This window comes from Alosa sapidissima, chromosome 21 (assembly GCF_018492685.1).
Source record: "Alosa sapidissima isolate fAloSap1 chromosome 21, fAloSap1.pri, whole genome shotgun sequence".
Classification (NCBI taxonomy): Eukaryota; Metazoa; Chordata; class Actinopteri; order Clupeiformes; family Clupeidae; genus Alosa; species Alosa sapidissima.
The window spans coordinates 26,359,021-26,371,301 of record NC_055977.1 but is presented as its reverse complement, the minus strand read 5'-3'; the positions used below and the strand labels follow the sequence as shown (position 1 = coordinate 26,371,301).

General features: G+C 44.2%; 2 long non-coding RNA genes across 2 annotated transcripts; both read right to left on the bottom strand.

The window, feature by feature from the left end:
• Positions 1–1,369: 1,369 nt before the first annotated feature.
• On the bottom strand, positions 1,370–1,657 carry LOC121695663. The gene is made up of 2 exons (XR_006026133.1): positions 1,576–1,657; positions 1,370–1,412 (listed from the first exon to the last, which is right to left on the bottom strand). It is a non-coding gene; the product is annotated as an uncharacterized LOC121695663 (long non-coding RNA).
• Positions 1,658–8,006: 6,349 nt separating this feature from the next.
• LOC121696099 lies at positions 8,007–11,361 on the bottom strand. Its single transcript, XR_006026243.1, has 2 exons — positions 10,948–11,361; positions 8,007–8,286 (listed from the first exon to the last, which is right to left on the bottom strand). It is a non-coding gene; the product is annotated as an uncharacterized LOC121696099 (long non-coding RNA).
• Between the last annotated feature and the right edge of the window lie 920 nt (positions 11,362–12,281).

Here is a 12,281-nt window from a genome sequence, read left to right as displayed (position 1 = left end):
TGGGCGCTATAGTGTGATACTGTATGCTGGGCTGTCTTGACGCTTTGAAGGGCCTCTCCCGTAGTGAAGCTCCCTGGAAGACCCTACCCTCTCTCCCCTTCTGTAGAAGTATAAGCTCTGAACAGGTTTAGTCGAAGCTGTAGAATTGCCTTAATGACATAGCATTGTGATTTCCACTGTAAAGTCCCAAACCGCCTGTGCTCTGCAATCGAAAGACAGGCAAGCGCTGAAACTTCGAAAGAAAGAGGAACTAACGTTTTTTTTTCTTTCTGTGTCTATAAGCATGCCTTAGGAGTGCAGCATTTTTTTTTAAAGTCATTGTGACTCTTGTCTCGCAAAGGTTGTTGTTGGATATGCTGGTATGTTCGAGCGCCATGGGATTTCTACCCGCTCACATGAGCGTGAGAAATCATATCACAAGCAACTGGCAGTCAAACATTCTTCAGGTTTTAGTAGCGTACTGTAACTTGCAGTTCAAGCTGTCTTACATCTCTCTCCTTCTGTGTTATTCTCTCTCTCTCTCTCCCACTCCCTCTCTCTCTTTCTCTCAATATGACCCAGGGACTGTGTGTGTGTGTGTGTTCCAGAGAGCCCCCTGCAATATCTGTTATTGCTTTTCTTTCTTCTGGGAGAGGGCACACACTTGAAACAAACACCTCCACAACACACAACACATTCAAATTGCTACTTAAAATGGCACTATGAAAACCAAACATTACAGAAGCTACGTTTTGGAATGTCACAGTCAGTCCACACACCGGTTACACGGAGACTGACCAGGAAACAGATTGGCCATGACCAGTTTAATTATCATCTGGGGCAGCCAGTCACTACTTGCAACATTGGTATCATTACACGTGTCCAACACCCTGTCGGTCCTGAGTGGGAGCTGTTACCTTTTTGTGTGTGTGTGTGTGTGTATGTGTCTACCAGCTTACTCAGCAAGTTTGTAGCTGATTAGATTTAAATTACATTTCCTCACATGCTTGTCTTAATTGAGGTCAGCCCCGTGCTGCCTTTCCCTGTAGCCCAGGCGTAATTACAAAATGGACGTGTTCTGCTATGTTGTGTGTTTTTTTTATTATTATTTCTGATGAAGTCTTTGGAGGTGTTGTCCTGGCAGTTGGGAGGTGGAGAGGGTGGAGAGGATGGGGAGGGAGATGTGTCTAACTCCTTTCCTGTGTTGAGGCAGAGCTGCAGTGCTGAGCGGTGCAGTGGGTGGAGGGGCGGAGAGGAGAGGAGAGGAGAGGGGGATGGTGTTGGAAAGCATGGCAGCATTATGGGTTAATCTGTTCCTTCAGAACTGCCGAGCTCAACGCTGTCCTGTGTTGGCAATCTCTCTTCCTCCCTCCCTCTCTCTCTCTCTCTCTCTCTCTCTCTCTCTCTCTCTCTCTCTCTCTCTCTCTCTCTCTCTGTCTTTTTTCCTGTCTATTTCCACAAATCTCTCTCTCTTCTTTGCCCATTTCATTTCTTTCTTACTTTGCTTCTTTCTTTCTCTAATAGATTCTTTCTCTCCCTCTCTCTCCCTCCCTCCCTCCTCTCTCTCTCTTTCTCTCTCTCCCTCTCTCCCTCCACCTCCACCTCCGCCCCTTAAGGGCTGTCACCCAGCCAGTCCAGACCAGGACATTAACAATAGAGGCAGAGATGACACTCAACGGAAAAAAGGAGCGAAATAGACAGCTGCTCCTTTTTCCTGTTTTCTGTCCATTTCACATGTGGCTGTTCTTTTCTCTTTTTTTGCTGCCTTTCTTTTTCTTCTCTTTCATTTCTGTCTTTTTTTTTCACAATATACACAGTTGACCAAACACTGAGAACTTGTATTGAAGAGTAACCTTACGGACTTAATGTATTGTTCTCGACACAGAGAGTTTTGTTTTCTTTTTGTCTGCGAGTATATCAAAAATAGGTACACTTGATTTAACAATTACTCCTGTAAGGGGTGGGTAAAAAAAAAAAACAGAAAGAAAAACACGTGTCTGAAGAAAGTAGCTTAAAAGTTCAATCCTAATGTTCTGAGAAGTCATTTCAATGTATTTGTTCCCCAGAGTGAGGGGGTGTATCTAATGACTGGTGATAATAGGCTTCGGGGGGGGGGGGATGCCAGTGGGCTTTAGAGTTTAAAGCTGATAGAAGCAATGTAAGAGAACATCATTTGAGGAAAGCTAGCTGTTCTGTTTTTACAGTCAGCTAGTTTTATTTTCATGACTGCTATCAGGAAGTTCTTATGGGGAGAGAAATCATCTCCCTCGGGTAAGCAGTAACTGAAATTTCAAAACAGTCCGGATTTGTTTGTCAATCGCGTACGGGCACCCTTGCTTGGCTGTCATCATTGAGAAATGAAGGGAAGGGGAGCATCCTGCTGTGACTAAAATCTGGTTGGAGTTAGCGAGAAGCGCTAACTTTGCTTACATCAGCTTTAGTAACATCTGCACCAATGCCTGCATCATAAACTTCAAAAGGAGGTCCGCTAAAAGGACACCAGTATAGCCCAGCCAGGCCTAAAAGAGAATGTGTTTTCCCAAAGAGCGTTCGGACCCCTAAAAATGGACCTGGCCCGGGTCAGAACTACCTCTGGGCCACTACAGTCAGAGGCTAGCGATAGCTGTGAACTTCACTGGGACTGGACCGGAACTCCAAGTCCCACAGAGGTCGCTAGAAGGGGTAATTAGGTTCCTATAAAAGTCATTGAGGTCATGGCGTCATTCGAGTAGGGTAATCTCTTAGGCAAACTCTTTTCCCACACAATGCTTTTTTTTTTTTTTTAAATGTTATTGATTCCTATTTTAAGAAAATGTATTTATTTTCATTGACAATAAAATATTTATTTAAAGAACTGACCTGAGTAAAGTCTTTATCAGCAGTTTCAGTGTGTTTGTGTGTGTGTGTGTGTGTGTGTGTGTTTGTGTGTGTGGTCTCTGTTGTACAAGGGTATGTATTGTGTCTGACATAAAAAAGCTCTTGCTGGCTTTACATAGACAGTAAGCCAAAGAATGCTGGTGTTCGCATGCCTGAATAAGAACAAACTCCGGGCCTCTCGCTCAAACTCTTGAGGTCTCCTGCTGAACACTGTCGAGCGAAGGCTCTCTGGAATGTTCTAAGTGCCGCACTTTATTTGCTCCTTGTAAATGAATGTGAGATATTGACAACCCCAATGAAAGCCAACAACAGCATGGGATATTTAGATGATGTCTCTATTACTGCATAGTGGTTTGGTGTCTTCACTCGGTTCTGGCTTCAGTACAAAACCATCAGAAGCCCCCTCCATGAACTGTGATAACCACAGTAATCTCCGTCAATCTCTATTTACCGCCAGTCTTTCCGGCAAAGCTGGAGAACCACACAAAGACGGAACAAAATATTATGGCTGAAGCCTCTTTCCCACCCTACCTACACCTGAGTTGTGTTTCACAGGTGAACTCTTCTCCAAATAAACAGTACTGCCTTCGTCTGGCTCATGCTCACACATACACACACACACCCACACCCTCTCTCTCTCTCTCTCCAGAATGGCCTTACTCACTCATTCGTATGTGCTCCCTTGCTTACTCATTCACTCACTCAGTCCCACACTCATTGGCAGGGGGTCATCACCGACTGTGTGCTTAGTGCGCGTTGCGTTGCATCACAGTTGCCCTTGGTTGCACCGCTCTGCCCGGCACTGCAGTGCGTGGAGCTTTACCTCAACTCTGGGGTGAGGGGAGGCTTGTCTGGGCATGTTACACACTCCATCTCCTTTCTCAGAGGAGATGACACATGTGGAGGAGGAAGAATTTTATTTGCTCTCTCTCTCTCTCTCTCTCTCTCTTATTCTCGCTCTCTGTCTGTTTCTCTCTCTGTCTCTCCCTCTCTCTTACTTAATATCCCTTAAGAGTTGTCTGCTGTCAAAGCAACATGCTTGTTGTTGGATTTGTCACACCTCGTAATTGGCTGTTTGTTTTAGATGCAGTGTGTTGATGAGTTTGGGTTGCAAGTAAATTGCACAACAAGGGCTGGTGTGATCGCTCTGATTATTTTCTCTTTACAAAAAAACATTGACAACATACCGAGTCTATAGCCGCTCGTCAAAGATGGCCCTTTCCAGGTACAAGAGGAACAAGATAGCCATCCTCTGAGCTTTTTTGGGGGTTGACGTTTGCTCTGAGTTCCTGCTTCAAGGAAGGGCAATAACTACAACACATTTCTCTCTTTACATTTCCTTCACTCTCTCTCTCATTGTGAGATTCATTTTTATATATTAAGAGAACGTTTTACTCACTTACCTTAAACATTTTCTTAAATTAGTTTAAAACAACATACAGTACACACAAAATAAATTCAATTAAGTGATAAATGATGTTTTTAATGGTAGTTTAATGGTTGTTTTGTCTCCGTTTGACTCTTAGACTTTACTATCATAACATCAGAATGCTAACAAAGCATTGTTTATTTGCATATAATATTGGACCTTTAATATCAAGGCCAGAGTAGCCCATGTTGACCGTTGACCTCTGCCATCTAACCAAGGAAAGTGGCAGCTGAGAACATCTCACGAGTAAAAACAAGTTGTGTTCCATTTTCGCAAGAGCTGTGACCTATTTCTTCACAAACAAAACGCCACCCCTACTGAGAAATAGGCCTGGCCTGTGGTCAAGGAGTTGGTGTTGCATTCATAACCATTACACTTCCCTTTAAATTAACGGTCTGTGTCCCTCCACACGGGATACTTCACTTCCCACGGCCAGTAAAAGCCCTGGACATTTGTCAGAAAACTGTTGTTACGTTCGTAGCCCAGATGCTGCCAGAATGTGTGGTCTAATACAAACACATTGCCTAGTTCTTGTAGACACCCTTCAGATTTCATAACACAGGTAATCTGCGACAACAGTGGTCATTAAATCTGGCTAGACACAGTGTGAGTGGAGGCCTTTAATGAGTGAAGCACAACCCCTAATATTTAAACAGCAAAGACAACTGCCAGCAGATGGCCAGGTGAGGTTAGATGAGGGACAAGCCTGAGCGAGAGCAATTCTGGGTATCTTTATATCTAAACATATCTGAGTTTACATATGTAGAATATGTAGAATTGTGTCTAAGAGGCATAGAATAATAATCAGACAAATTCAAACATTTCCATTGACCATTCTGAATCGTTCACAACCTCTGTTTTTCAACTGTCAACTGTTTTTTCAAATACAGTTGTTCTTGATTGTTGGCACACTGTGACCAGTTCCGTTCAAGAAATCACATAGCCTTGCCTCAGTCCACAAAATGGACACATTTGCCTAATAACTGTATTATAACACTATTCACCCATTGGAAACTCCACACTGAAGTGCATACATGAATCATTTATGATTCATAGATTTTTGTTTGATTCATGATTCATGCTCATATAGTGAGCAAATTCATAATACAAAAAACCCAAGTCATCACCTTTTGAACTCAATAAACACACCTTTTTCAAAGTGAAAACATTCAGCTATACCATAATTCACCAGAATAGCAAAATCAGGAAACAAGGGCCAATGGTGTGCCAGTAGCCTTTGGAACAAAGGATCCTATATTGGTGGAGGAGAATACGCATGAATGGGAAGAGGAAATGACCACAATATTACAGACATGTTGCACCAGATATGTTATCCTAGTCCATCATAATGCTCACACATGGAGTGGCTATGATGACACTGCTGGACAATGACTGCAGCCAGACATACAGTGAGTTATTCCTTGTCACAATTGCATCCTTTGTCCATGTCATTTGCATAGCTGTAGCTGCCATACATATGCACAGACAGCATTGTGGGCTACTGTAATCCTATCGTGATTGTAATCATAATTGTAATTTGTTTATTTGAATAGGGACAGTGCACAAAAAAACATTAATAGATGTCCTGTGCCAGGTTATAAAAAACTGCTAGTTTCCGCCTGTAGTCCCTGGGCAGGTAGATGGCACAATAAAATACAGACAAAGTATTTACAGTATACAGTACAGATGCATAAGGTCCTAAAAATCTACAGACATTAGACATCAGACATCATACGGTCTGCTTTGTCAACAACCAATGCTTTGTTAAGCGTGAGAACGAGTGCAAGTTAGTGCATGAACTTAGCTCTGTAGGAAGAGTATTCCACTGACTTATAGCCACAAAGGAGAATGATGTCCTCCCAAATGCAGTTTTGCATTGTGGAACACTACATTCAAGGACGATATTTACATTTGGATGTTGTTTTTACATTGTTTGTCATAGTTCCATTGTGATGATAAATCATTGAACTGAAAGGCAAACACTCTCTGGTAATAAGCAGACACTATAACTGTTGATGAGTAAAAAACTGCTTTTCAGGGGGCAGTATGGTCATCAGCTAAAGATATATGGGCAATATGGACAAAAAGAGCGCCCACCACAGTATATTATCATTTGGGACACGTCTGTCTAAATTCAACTGCTTTGGTTCCCACCTGGTTCACCAAGTATAAAGTATTTTAACATTATGACATTATGCTGGAATGAAATGAAATGAACTATAAATGAAATTCTGGTGGGGGGGGGTCTTCATTTAAGTGTACATTCAGGCTGTTTAGAGGTTAGAGGCCATGCCTGCCGTTTACAGGAAGCTGGTTCCCAGTAAGTGTGATAAGGCTCTTTGTGTTCGGTTGCACGGTTGACACCACACCTTGTCTCTGTGGTGGGAACCCGGGGAGTGTCTCGCCCGGCTCCCTAGTGACGTGGTGGGAGTGTGACAGAGTGACACGTGTGTGTGTGTGTGTGTGTGTGTGTGTGTGTGTGTGTGTGTGTGGGTGGGCTCTTTGCTGGAAGTCGGTTGGTGTCCCTCCCAGCTCCACTGAGAAAGATGTTCTATCTGCCTTTTCTACCCCATGGTCTGCTTGAGCTGATTTCACCACCACACCCCTGCTCCACCCTACTCTCTCTCTCTCTCTCTCCTGTTCTCTGTTCTTTCTTTCCCTCTCTTTTCATAGCTCTCTTTGCCCCTCTCTTTCCTTCTCTCCTTTTTTCCTTTCTTTCTTTGTTTTTGTTGTTGCACACCACAGCTTTGTCTCTGTTTTTCTCCTTCTCACACTCTCCCTTCTTTTTTTTCTCATCTTTTGTGAGTGGCAGGCTTGTTGGTACAGGCGGTGGCATCTGGGGGTTCACCACACACACACATACACGCACACACACACACACACACACACACACACACACACACACACACACTGTCTGTTTACAGATTGCCTTCTCAGCTCACACCCAGTTTGAACAGGAAGAGCAGAGCATACACACATTCCTATCTTCTGGTACTTTCCAGGTAAAAGCGGATTTCTGTGAAGATCTGTCACAGGATGTGAGACTTCCCAGCTTCCTGGCTTCCTGTGTGCTCTTAACACGCTCCCTAGACAGAAGCCTGTTTTCTGTCACACCCTTCTGCCTGAATGCCTTAGCCACCATATGGTGCACCATTTAATGTTTCGCTCAACAATATCCTCTCAGAAGTTGAATGTTTGTCATGGGGAGCCTGTTGCCATAGCGCTAGCATCCTCAGCAGATGTTACAGGCACCACCAGAGCACCACTGCCACCAACTTCCGACCAAAACAGATACCCAGTCAGCTATCCTGTCATCTGATTTCCACTGCACAACCAATGAGCTGTCGTTCAGCCAAACATATTATGTCTGAAAGTAAAGCTGCATAACTGGTTTCGATAAAGAGATAAGTTTCGAGTTCATAACAAATGTAAATGCAGTATATTATGCAACCATTTTAGTTTTAGCTTTTCAGTGCCGCCACAAGATAAAACAAGATACAGGTGTAAAAAATGTTACTTCACTTTTTGTGGCATGATGTGGTGGTTTGTGTGTGTGTGTGTGTGTTCCGGGACATGTGCCAGACAGCGAGCTCAACCCAGGGACTGCACCGTTTTTCTCGTTTCTCCGTCTCTGAGTCTCATCTCTGTGTCCTCAGTTCACCTCTGCTTCGCTGCTGCAGACCTGGCAACCAGGCAGGCAGGGCCGACAGCGTTCCGCTGCTGCAGACCTGGCAACCAGGCAGGCAGGGCCGACAGCGTTCCGTTTTTGCAGACCTGGCAACCAGGCAGGCAGGGCCTACAGCGTTCTGTTTCTGCAGACCTGGCAACCAGGCAGGCAGGGCCGACAGCGTTCCGCTGCTGCAGACCTGGCAACCAGGCAGGCAGGGGCTACAGCGCTCATATCAGCTGACTTAGTCTTCAAGTGTCACGGATGGTTGAGTGGGTTCTTAAGTGGGGTTGCCAAGTGTCACACAAGCATTCAAATGAAACAGAGATAGCCCCTTCAGCCGTGAAAAAAAAGAACAGATTAAGACAGTTAAGAACAAAATTATTCATTCCCCTGGCAAATATTGATTTAATGTTGATTTTCTCTTGACCAATATGTTTGTTCTGACTGAAAATGACACTGTCACATGCCAATAGGTTGTAAGACAATGTGGTAGAAACTAAATTTATATATTTATATATAAACTTAAAAATCTTGGAAATGTCAGCCAGGCAAATAGGAAGTCCAGCATGTACTTGTAGTTAAGGCACGCTCAACAAGATTTTTGAGAGAGTGAAAAAAAAACCTCCATGCTTTAAAATGTACACATGTTTCAGCGTAAAGAAAGAGATGTATCCATCCGTGTCTGTGTCAATATGTAGGTTAGAGGATATGTGTTGATGCTAGTGTGTCACTGTACTCAATGTATATGACAGTATATTGTGACTGTGGCAACAAATCTCCTGGAAAGACAATGAAGAATCTACAGTACATATCTACCTGAAAAGGCCTCAAGGTCTGGGTGCCAATATCTAGGTTGAGCTTTTATAAGGCTAATAAAAGAGGTCACCGATCACAATAGCAGCCATTTATAGAGCTGTATGCAAAACACATTCCAAAACGACACACAATGTGCATCCATCAAAAGCTCTCACTTCAGCAGGAACAGACATGTCATCATTTGCCAAGATCAACAGCCACAAGGTTTGTATGTAACACTGCATACTGTACTGTACACTCTCACACACTCTTTATCTAGTCTGGCCTTCTGAGAAGAGAAATGCCACAAAGGGTTTTTTTCTTCCTCCCCCTGTCTATCCCTCCCTTGCTCTATATCTCTTTACCTCTCTTTCTCCCTCTCCCTCTCTCTCTCCCCCCCTCTCTCTCCACCCTCTCTCTCTCTCGGTCTGCGTGTTAGCCTGTGTGTTTTGTTAAGGCCAGGCTCTGGAGTGTCGGGCATTTCCAGCGGTCCCTGTGATTTGCATGTTTGTTTGGACGTCAGCGGTGGGCAACAATGGGCAGTGAGTGCGTCATTAGTGGGAGCCGTCTCCCTCCAGATGAGCAGACGAGCACCACACACACACACACACACACACATGCATGCAAGTATCCACCCACACCCCAGTTAGACTCCCAAAGGATTTGCTGCCTGTCTTGTGCTCCTGTTTCTGCCTTCTCTCTTTACTCCCTCCCTGTTGTGTTTTTTGGGGTTTTAAGACGCCCTGTATTTTGTGTGTGTGTGTGTGTGTCTGTGTGTGTGTCTTTGGGTTCTCTGTTTTGTGTGTCTATATTTTTATGTGTGTATGTGTGTTCCTGTCTGTCCTCCCTGTATTTGGGGTCTTCTGTGTGTTCTGTCCTGTGTGTGTGTGTGTATGTGTGTGTGTGTGTGTTTGTCTCTGTCCTCATGGCTTCTCTCTTATCCTTCTCCCTGTTTTGTACTGTTCTGGCTTGGTATGTTCTCTGTTGTGTTTGTCTTATGTTTTGTTTGTTTGTGTGTGTGTGTGTGTGTGTGTGTCTTCATCTGAATTTCTCCCAGTGTCTCTGTCTTTGATCCTCTCTCGTACACTTTGTTCCCCTCTCAGCATGTCCTTCTCATTTCAATAACCTTGTTTCTCCCTTACACACTCTCTCTCTCTTTCTGCCTCTCTCTTTCCCTTGTTTTTTCCATCCATCTTGAACTCCCTCTCACACTTGCTCTCTCCATCTCCCAGCGCATCACTCTGGGTCAGAGTTCACGCCGCTTAATTAAGCCGCGACGCCGCTAACTCTGCCGCTAACCCCGCCGGGGCCCGTTATCTCTGAGCAGCCGGCTACGGGACCTGGGAATGGAGCAAAAAAAAAAACCTTTCAACATCCTCCTCTCTCTCTCTCTCTCTCTCTCTCTCTCTCTCTGTTTTTTTTTCGTCCGCAACTCATATGCGGATGCATATTAATTTATTTCCGTTTGGAGTGACTCACTCGATTTCTCAAATACTATTCCATTTAGTTTCATCTTCTTTCTTTCTTTCTTTCTGTCTTCTTCTTCTTCTACTTCCACCTGTGTGTTAGTCAGGCCCAGACCACTGGCCGATAGAGCTTCGGGAGTTTTAAAAATAGCTCCTTAGTCAGAGAGGAGTAATTAGCCAATACAGAAGGAGTCAGCCGCCACTTCACGCAAGTGGACAGGGTGGGTGGGTGGGCTGGACAGTGGGCATGACGGGTTAAGCATGTGTGTGTGAGTGTGTGTGTGAGTGTGTGTGTGTGTGTGTGTGTGTGTGTTGGTCTAATCATGCTTGCCTTACGTCACTTTTATGTCCTAAGAATGACTTGTATGTTTGACTGTTTATATGCAATAGAGTGTCCGGCATTTAAAAAGTGCTCAAAGTAGCATGGTGAAGTTGAGGAGTGACATTTGTGTTTTGGGTACCAAAATATAGGCTATCTATCGAAAAAACACGCACATTCATGTTAACATGGTTTTGTGTCCTTGAGATGAGCCTTGACAATGGAATCTGCCTCCCCCTACACAGCCACTCACAAACAAACAGAACATTCCTGAGGCACACTTTTGACTGAGTTCTGCAAATGAGCTTTTTAAAAATAGCAAGGCTGAGATAATCTCTCTCTCTCTCTCTCTCTCTCTCTCTCTCTCTCTCTCTCTCTCTCTCTCTGCTATAAACAAATCTGGTGTCATTACCCTATTTGAGGAGAGAGCAGAGGAAGTGGGTGGGAGGGTGTGTTTTCTGTCAGTTCCTGCTCTGGAGAGTTTGTAGTTGGGTCTCAGTGGTCCCCAGACCGAGGCTGCGTCTCTTAGCAGCAGATCATTGCCTGGAGGGAGGGTCCCCGTGGCAACAAGTAGCCATGGTGTGGCCCTGACAGAAGAAGAAGAAAGAGAAGTGAAGAGGAGAGAGGGATAGAGAGAGGGATGGAGGAAGAGAGAAGGAGAGGAGACGAGGAGGAGAAGCAAGGGACAGGCTTGGAGGAAGACAAAGAACAAGAACGGTGGTGAAGAGTGGAGAGACTGTCTGCGAATACACCGCCACTGCGTCTCCAAGGTCGCTGCCGCTGTAATTGGATCCGAATGCCGTGGCAACGGCTGCCGTTCTCCACGGAGATGGGAGGGATCTATGGGGATGGGGGGAGGTGGAGAGAGAGGGAGAGAGAGAGAAAGCGCAGGAGGAGGAGAGGCTGAACAAACAAACAAGTGGGGCATCAAACTGTCAGTGTAAATCCTCCATTATTACCTTTTAAGGACCCTCTGTGAATACAGACACACACACTAAACCTCAGAGCGCACACACACACACACACCTGTGTGCAGGGTTTAATTTTTTAGATTTTTTATTAAGTTTATTTCTTACAGAGAACATGTACAAAGTGCATTAAAAGCTTGCATGTGAAGTGTTGTAATGGACTGTAAATTATATTTCTGAAATTTCAGAGGTAGATAAACTGGGTTTACTTGCATTTAGCCTCCACTACAGCCCTGTCTGATAATACCTATGTTGTATTTCAGTGTATGGCACATCTTTTTAATGTCTTTTTTTATATGTAAGAGTGGAATCAATGATAGATATTTGAACTCTATGAATACGGTATTGAATATATCTTGCTGACTGTTTGTCAGACTGATTTTAAACTTGGCAGGTGTCTTGCTACGGGCATGAGTAAGTGCAGTGCCAAATTTGACATTGTTTGAATAAATGCAAAAGATATCGTTAAATATATCGGTAAAAGAAGCACACATTGGCTTTCGCCGCTAGCCACTCCCCCTCTCACACAGCACTGTACTGTAAGCTACCAGCGAGGATAGAAGCAGGGCTTTGGCAGAACTGGATCAGTGTAGGTTACACGAGTAAAAACTTAAGCGAGTGCAAGATGTGTTGACATGTCTGACCTCAACAATAAAGACCCTCTGTATGCGATTTGCTTGCATAAAATGACTCTGCGGATTTTGCAACAACACGCCAACACAGACAGATATGCAGTGGCTCTTCAAAATGACGTAAAAAAATGATGTGCAATAAACGG